Consider the following 7,128-nt stretch of genomic DNA (forward strand, 5'->3'; position numbering starts at 1 on the left):
TAGCTTTATTTTTTTTTTGTTTACTCAAATATTGAATGCTTATGTCTTATAAATTTAGTAGGAAAGTATTCTAATGACTTGCTTATGACACCCCATAGAATATATTATGTTTAGTACCTTGGACACTGTAGCTTATTCACTTAAATCTCTGATAAATTGTGTGTATGGTATGCACAGTCTGGTTAGCACAGTTAGTAAGGTGTTGGGTTTGCACTATCAAATTAAGATTGTCATTGGTTCGAATCCCATGTCATCATGTTTTTATTTTACTAGTGTGGTTTGTGGCTCTATAATATGAATGCCTATGTCTTTTAACAACAATAGTCAGGTCTTCCAATGGACTTTTTAGTGAAACCCAATAGATAGCTTTATTTACTCGTTGTTTACTCAAATATTGAATGCTTATGTCTTATAAATTTAGTAGGAAAGTATTCTAATGACTTGCTTATGACACCCCATAGAATATTTTATGTTTAGTACCTTGGACACTGTAGCTTATTCACTTAAATCTCTGATAAATTGTGTGTCTGGTATGCACAGTCTGGTTGGCACAGTTAGTAAGGTGTTGGGTTTGCACTATCAAATTAGGATTGTCATTGGTTCGAATCCCATGTCATCATGTTTTTGTTTTACTAGTGTGGTTTGTGGCTCTATAATATGAATGCCTATGTCTTTTAACAATAATAGTCAAGTCTTCCAATGGACTTTTTAGTGAAACCCAATAGATAGCTTTATTTTCTCTTTGTTTACTCAAATATTGAATGCTTATGTCTTATAAATTTAGTAGGAAAGTATTCTAATGACTTGCTTATGACACCCCATAGAATATATTATGTTTAGTACCTTGGACACTGTAGCTTATTCACTTAAATCTCTGATAAATTGTGTGTCTGGTATGCACAGTCTGGTTGGCACAGTTAGTAAGGTGTTGGGTTTGCACTATCAAATTAGGATTGTCATTGGTTCGAATCCCATGTCATCGTGTTTTTATTTTACTAGTGTGGTTTGTGGCTCTATAATATGAATGCCTATGTATTTTAACAACAATACTCAAGTCTTCCAATGGACTTTTTAGTGAAACCCAATAGATAGCTTTATTTTCTCTTTGTTTACTCAAATATTGAATGCTTATGTCTTATAAATTTAGTAGGAAAGTATTCTAATGACTTGCTTATGACACCCCATAGAATATATTATGTTTAGTACCTTGGACACTGTAGCTTATTCACTTAAATATCTGATAAATTGTGTGTCTGGTATGCACAGTCTGTATAGCACAGTTAGTAAGGTGTTGGGTTTGCACTATCAAATTAAGACTGTCATTGGTTCGAATCCCATGTTATTATGTTTTTATTTTACTAGTGTGGTTTGTGGCTCTATAATATGAATGCCTATGTCTTTTAACAATGATAGTCAAGTCTTCCAATGGACTTTTTAGTGAAACCCAATAGATAGCTTTATTTTCTCTTTGTTTACTCAAATATTGAATGCTTATGTCTTGTAAATTTAGTAGGAAAGTATTCTAATGACATGCTTATGACACCCCATAGAATATATTATGTTTAGTACCTTGGACACTGTAGCTTATTCACTTAAATCTCTGATAAATTGTGTGTCTGGTATGCACAGTCTGGATAGCACAGTTAGTAAGGTGTTGGGTTTGCACTATCAAATTAAGACTGTCATTGGTTCGAATCCCATTTTATTATGTTTTTATTTTACTAGTGTGGTTTGTGGCTCTATAATATGAATGCCTATGTCTTTTAACAATGATAGTCAAGTCTTCCAATGGACTTTTTAGTGAAACCCAATAGATAGCTTTATTTTCTCTTTGTTTACTCAAATATTGAATGCTTATGTCTTATACATTTAGTAGGAAAGTATTCTAATGACTTGCTTATGACACCCCATAGAATATATTATGTTTAGTACCTTGGACACTGTAGCTTATTCACTTAAATCTCTGATAAATTGTGTGTATGGTATGCACAGTCTGGTTAGCACAGTTAGTAAGGTGTTGGGTTTGCACTATCAAATTAAGATTGTCATTGGTTCGAATCCCATGTCATCATGTTTTTATTTTACTAGTGTGGTTTGTGGCTCTATAATATGAATGCCTATGTCTTTTAACAACAATAGTCAGGTCTTCCAATGGACTTTTTAGTGAAACCCAATAGATAGCTTTATTTTCTCGTTGTTTACTCAAATATTGAATGCTTATGTCTTATAAATTTAGTAGGAAAGTATTCTAATGACTTGCTTATGACACCCCATAGAATATTTTATGTTTAGTACCTTGGACACTGTAGCTTATTCACTTAAATCTCTGATAAATTGTGTGCCTGGTATGCAAAGTCTGGATAGCACAGTTAGTAAGGTGTTGGGTTTGCACTATCAAATTAAGACTGTCATTGGTTTGAATCCCATGTTATTATGTTTTTATTTTACTAGTGTGGTTTGTGGCTCTATAATATGAATGCTTATGTCTTTTAACAATAATAGTCAAGTCTTCCAATGGACTTTTTAGTGAAACCCAATAGATAGCTTTATTTTCTCTTTGTTTACTCAAATATTGAATGCTTATGTCTTATAAATTTAGTAGGAAAGTATTCTAATGACTTGCTTATGACACCCCATAGAATATATTATGTTTAGTACCTTGGACACTGTAGCTTATTCACTTAAATCTCTGATAAATTGTGTGTCTGGTATGCACAGTCTGGATAGCACAGTTAGTAAGGTGTTGGGTTTGCACTATCAAATTAAGACTGTCATTGGTTCGAATCCCATGTCATCATGTTTTTATTTTACTAGTGTGGTTTGTGGCTCTATAATATGAATGCCTATGTCTTTTAACAACAATAGTCAAGTCTTCCAATGGACTTTTTAGAGAAACCCAATAGATAGCTTTATTTTTTTTTGTTTACTCAAATATTGAATGCTTATGTCTTATAAATTTAGTAGGAAAGTATTCTAATGACTTGCTTATGACACCCCATAGAATATATTATGTTTAGTACCTTGGACACTGTAGCTTATTCACTTAAATCTCTGATAAATTGAATGTCTGGTATGCACAGTCTGGTTGGCACAGTTAGTAAGGTGTTGGGTTTGCACTATCAAATTAGGATTGTCGTTGGTTCGAATCCCATGTCATCATGTTTTTATTTTACTAGTGTGGTTTGTGGCTCTATAATATGAATGCCTATGTCTTTTAACAATAATAGTCAAGTCTTCCAATGGACTTTTTAGTGAAACCCAATAGATAGCTTTATTTTTTTTTTGTTTACTCAAATATTGAATGCTTATGTCTTATAAATTTAGTAGGAAAGTATTCTAATGACTTGTTTATGACACCCCATAGAATATATTATGTTTAGTACTTCGGACACTGTAGCTTATTCACTTAAATCTCTGATAAATTGAGTGTCTGGTATGCACAGTCTGGATAGCACAGTTAGTAAGGTGTTGGGTTTGCACTATCAAGTTAAGACTGTCATTGGTTCGAATCCCATGTTATCATGTTTTTATTTTACTAGTGTGGTTTGTGGCTCTATAATATGAATGCCTATGTCTTTTAAAAACAATAGTCAAGTCTTCCAATGGACTTTTTAGAGAAACCCAATAGATAGCTTTATTTTTTTTTTGTTTACTCAAATATTGAATGCTTATGTCTTATAAATTTAGTAGGAAAGTATTCTAATGACTTGCTTATGACACCCCATAGAATATATTATGTTTAGTACCTTGGACACTGTAGCTTATTCACTTAAATCTCTGATAAATTGTGTGTATGGTATGCACAGTCTGGTTAGCACAGTTAGTAAGGTGTTGGGTTTGCACTATCAAATTAAGATTGTCATTGGTTCGAATCCCATGTCATCATGTTTTTATTTTACTAGTGTGGTTTGTGGCTCTATAATATGAATGCCTATGTCTTTTAACAACAATAGTCAGGTCTTCCAATGGACTTTTTAGTGAAACCCAATAGATAGCTTTATTTTCTCGTTGTTTACTCAAATATTGAATGCTTATGTCTTGTAAATTTAGTAGGAAAGTATTCTAATGACTTGCTTATGACACCCCATAGAATATATTATGTTTAGTACCTTGGACACTGTAGCTTATTCACTTAAATCTCTGATAAATTGAATGTCTGGTATGCACAGTCTGGTTGGCACAGTTAGTAAGGTGTTGGGTTTGCACTATCAAATTAGGATTGTCGTTGGTTCGAATCCCATGTCATCATGTTTTTATTTTACTAGTGTGGTTTGTGGCTCTATAATATGAATGCCTATGTCTTTTAACAATAATAGTCAAGTCTTCCAATGGACTTTTTAGTGAAACCCAATAGATAGCTTTATTTTTTTTTTGTTTACTCAAATATTGAATGCTTATGTCTTATAAATTTAGTAGGAAAGTATTCTAATGACTTGTTTATGACACCCCATAGAATATATTATGTTTAGTACTTCGGACACTGTAGCTTATTCACTTAAATCTCTGATAAATTGAGTGTCTGGTATGCACAGTCTGGATAGCACAGTTAGTAAGGTGTTGGGTTTGCACTATCAAATTAAGACTGTCATTGGTTCGAATCCCATGTTATTATGTTTTTATTTTACTAGTGTGGTTTGTGGCTCTATACTATGAATGCCTATGTCTTTTAACAATGATAGTCAAGTCTTCCAATGGACTTTTTAGTGAAATCCAATAGATAGCTTTATTTTCTCTTTGTTTACTCAAATATTGAATGCTTATGTCTTATAAATTTAGTAGGAAAGTATTCTAATGACTTGCTTATGACACCCCATAGAATATATTATGTTTAGTACCTTGGACACTGTAGCTTATTCACTTAAATCTCTGATAAATTGTGTGTCTGGTATGCACAGTCTGGATAGCACAGTTAGTAAGGTGTTGGGTTTGCACTATCAAATTAAGACTGTCATTGGTTCGAATCCCATGTCATCATGTTTTTATTTTACTAGTGTGGTTTGTGGCTCTATAATATGAATGCCTATGTCTTTTAAAAACAATAGTCAAGTCTTCCAATGGACTTTTTAGAGAAACCCAATAGATAGCTTTATTTTTTTTTTGTTTACTCAAATATTGAATGCTTATGTCTTATAAATTTAGTAGGAAAGTATTCTAATGACTTGCTTATGACACCCCATAGAATATATTATGTTTAGTACCTTGGACACTGTAGCTTATTCACTTAAATCTCTGATAAATTGTGTGTATGGTATGCACAGTCTGGTTAGCACAGTTAGTAAGGTGTTGGGTTTGCACTATCAAATTAAGATTGTCATTGGTTCGAATCCCATGTCATCATGTTTTTATTTTACTAGTGTGGTTTGTGGCTCTATAATATGAATGCCTATGTCTTTTAACAACAATAGTCAGGTCTTCCAATGGACTTTTTAGTGAAACCCAATAGATAGCTTTATTTTCTCGTTGTTTACTCAAATATTGAATGCTTATGTCTTATAAATTTAGTAGGAAAGTATTCTAATGACTTGCTTATGACACCCCATAGAATATTTTATGTTTAGTACCTTGGACACTGTAGCTTATTCACTTAAATCTCTGATAAATTGTGTGCCTGGTATGCAAAGTCTGGATAGCACAGTTAGTAAGGTGTTGGGTTTGCACTATCAAATTAAGACTGTCATTGGTTCGAGTCCCATGTTATTATGTTTTTATTTTACTAGTGTGGTTTGTGGCTCTATAATATGAATGCCTATGTCTTTTAACAATGATAGTCAAGTCTTCCAATGGACTTTTTAGTGAAACCCAATAGATAGCTTTATTTTCTCTTTGTTTACTCAAATATTGAATGCTTATGTCTTGTAAATTTAGTAGGAAAGTATTCTAATGACTTGCTTATGACACCCCATAGAATATATTATGTTTAGTACCTTGGACACTGTAGCTTATTCACTTAAATCTCTGATAAATTGTGTGTTTGGTATGCACAGTCTGGTTGGCACAGTTAGTAAGGTGTTGGGTTTGCACTATCAAATTAGGATTGTCATTGGTTCGAATCCCATGTCATCATGTTTTTGTTTTACTAGTGTGGTTTGTGGCTCTATAATATGAATGCCTATGTCTTTTAACAATAATAGTCAAGTCTTCCAATGGACTTTTTAGTGAAACCCAATAGATAGCTTTATTTTCTCTTTGTTTACTCAAATATTGAATGCTTATGTCTTATAAATTTAGTAGGAAAGTATTCTAATGACTTGCTTATGACACCCCATAGAATATATTATGTTTAGTACCTTGGACACTGTAGCTTATTCACTTAAATCTCTGATAAATTGAGTGTCTGGTATGCACAGTCTGGATAGCACAGTTAGTAAGGTGTTGGGTTTGCACTATCAAATTAAGACTGTCATTGGTTCGAATCCAATGTCATCATGTTTTTATTTTACTAGTGTGGTTTGTGGCTCTATAATATGAATGCCTATGTATTTTAACAACAATACTCAAGTCTTCCAATGGACTTTTTAGTGAAACCCAATAGATAGCTTTATTTTCTCTTTGTTTACTCAAATATTGAATGCTTATGTCTTATAAATTTAGTAGGAAAGTATTCTAATGACTTGCTTATGACACCCCATAGAATATATTATGTTTAGTACCTTGGACACTGTAGCTTATTCACTTAAATCTCTGATAAATTGTGTGTCTGGTATGCACAGTCTGGATAGCACAGTTAGTAAGGTGTTGGGTTTGCACTATCAAATTAAGACTGTCATTGGTTCGAATCCCATTTTATTATGTTTTTATTTTACTAGTGTGGTTTGTGGCTCTATAATATGAATGCCTATGTCTTTTAACAATGATAGTCAAGTCTTCCAATGGACTTTTTAGTGAAACCCAATAGATAGCTTTATTTTCTCTTTGTTTACTCAAATATTGAATGCTTATGTCTTATAAATTTAGTAGGAAAGTATTCTAATGACTTGCTTATGACACCCCATAGAATATATTATGTTTAGTACCTTGGACACTGTAGCTTATTCACTTAAATCTCTGATAAATTGAGTGTTTGGTATGCACAGTCTGGATAGCACAGTTAGTAAGGTGTTGGGTTTGCACTATCAAATTAAGACTGTC

The sequence above is a fragment of the Pseudophryne corroboree genome, chromosome 6, assembly GCF_028390025.1.
Source record: "Pseudophryne corroboree isolate aPseCor3 chromosome 6, aPseCor3.hap2, whole genome shotgun sequence".
Classification (NCBI taxonomy): domain Eukaryota; kingdom Metazoa; phylum Chordata; class Amphibia; order Anura; family Myobatrachidae; genus Pseudophryne; species Pseudophryne corroboree.